The sequence below is a fragment of the Anneissia japonica genome, unplaced genomic scaffold (assembly GCF_011630105.1).
Source record: "Anneissia japonica isolate Jap-2015-1 unplaced genomic scaffold, ASM1163010v1 scaffold573_len2283161_cov171, whole genome shotgun sequence".
NCBI lineage: Eukaryota > Metazoa > Echinodermata > Crinoidea > Comatulida > Comatulidae > Anneissia > Anneissia japonica.
Genome location: NW_022719802.1, coordinates 949,858 through 951,878, shown reverse-complemented (window position 1 = coordinate 951,878; position 2,021 = coordinate 949,858). Strand labels below are relative to the sequence as shown.

The following is a 2,021-nucleotide window of genomic DNA, read 5'->3' as shown; positions in this document are numbered from 1 at the left end:
ATGTAGTCCTGTAAATAAATGAATAAAGAAGTTGTGTAATAAAATGCCTCTGGTGGGACCTGGTTTTTGAACACACTACAATTTAAAAGACTGTACAAACGATAGATCCAAAAGTAAACCTCGTAACCAGAACTATCAAAAACCACTCAAGATTTGTTTTAATATTAGCTCTACTAAGTTTGATATAGCAATCCAATGAGGAAGGAAAAAAATTATCATATTGAGTCCTGATACCATGTTAGAAGCCTATTGTTAATCATTGACGTAAACACAACTAAATGGAGGTTATTCTAAAAGCGTACCGTCAATAAAATTGGTACAGAATTGTACATAATCAACAGTTAATGAACCAGAACATGTAGCTTATAAAAATACTTTTCGATTGTCCTGCAAATAGTTGAAGTCATACAGACTCTGGTGCCGCAAAATGCTGTCTATGTGGTATGTTTTGTTCACTTGTTTTCTTACAGGAAAGGTAAAGGTAGGAGAATAACCCATAACTTGCAGCGTCATTGTGCTGAATTGCGTATGGGCGGAGTCCGTGACTACCTAGCAGCCGTAAAGAGGCGCTTCTTGTAGATACATGTTCACATCATCCCACGACAGGGGCTGAAATGAACCATAACATCATCGGGGTAACCCCCTACTTTAAAGGGCACACGAGCCAGATGTATACACTGGACCTCAATTTTAAGTCCTTATCCGATAAGACTTGGTTCTACCAACCGAAACATGGGCGAGGAGCGGCTGGAACCAGCACCGATGTTAAGGCTGTAGCTAGCGGCGCCCCTGCCTTACCGCCTGGCCACTCGACTCGAGTGGCCAGGTGACGAAGTGACTAAAAAAAAAACCATACTCGAAAATGGCACTTAAATACTTACAATTATAAAAACTACTATATCCAACTAAGCCCCACCATGGCTGGGGCTCAGGTGAGAAATGTTTGAGAATTTGAGACTCGTATAGATGCCCAAAAATAGCACTTGAATAGTACAAAATTTACGATACCTACTTGAGCCCCACCATGGTTTTGGGAGGCAGATGAGTAAACTTTAAGAATTTGAGATTTTAGATGCCCGAAAACGGCACTTGAATATTTAAAAGTTATGAAAACTACCAATCCATCCACCTCAGCCTATCATGGTAGAGGCTGAGGTAAGACAATTGTAAGAATTTGAGACTTTTAGACGCCGGAAAACGGCACTTTAATACATAAAAACTACGAAAATTACTATATCAACCTGAGCCCCATCCACCATGGATGAGGCTGAGGTGAGAAAATTTTAAAAATTGGGGACTTTTAGATCATTCCTGATGACGACATAATTAATGTCGAAATATTGAATCCCGACACGAGGCGTGCATTTCGATGTATTATACTATCTTATCTGAGATTAATCAGTGGACTTTTCGGTTTTTGGGGACTTTTAGATGACAGAAAATGGTACTTTAATACATAAAAACTATAAAAATTACTATATCCAGGCACACTGAGCACCCCACCCCGCATACGCCACTGCAGCAATATTCTTCCTTGTCTCTCTCCCTCACTCCTTCTCTCTCCCCCTCTCACTTAATCACTCACTCATTCATTCATTTATTTATTCATTCATTCATTATTCCATTCATTCATTCATTCACCCACTCAATCAATCATTTATTCATTCTTCCATTCATTTATTCATTCATTCATCATTCATTTTCATTTTCATTTATTCATTCGATTTTATTTATTTAATCATTCATTCATTTTCAATCATTCATTTTTATTTATTTATTCATTCATATTTTCATTCATTCATTTTATTCATAGATTGCTCTAAGCATTAATTATGGTTATAAAACACATATGTGTTTTCTGATTGAAACTAAAAATAATAATTTTTTGGAAAAGTGGTGGATTTAAGGGGGAGCCCAGCTGGCCTGGTCCCCATTTAAAGTTTTCAAAATAAAAAAAAAATAGAGAAAATAGGAAAATTATACAAGGATACAATATTGATAATAATAATAATATTAGTAAT

General features: G+C 36.5%; 1 protein-coding gene across 1 annotated transcript in view; it reads left to right on the top strand.

The window, feature by feature from the left end:
- Positions 1-423: 423 nt before the first annotated feature.
- LOC117111064 (alpha-N-acetylneuraminide alpha-2,8-sialyltransferase-like) overlaps positions 424-2,021 on the top strand; it is a 28,970-nt gene continuing 27,372 nt past the window's right edge. The window contains exon 1 of the mRNA XM_033253947.1: positions 424-441. The gene's annotated coding sequence lies outside the window, so the exon portion shown is untranslated. The remainder of the gene's footprint in view (positions 442-2,021) is intronic.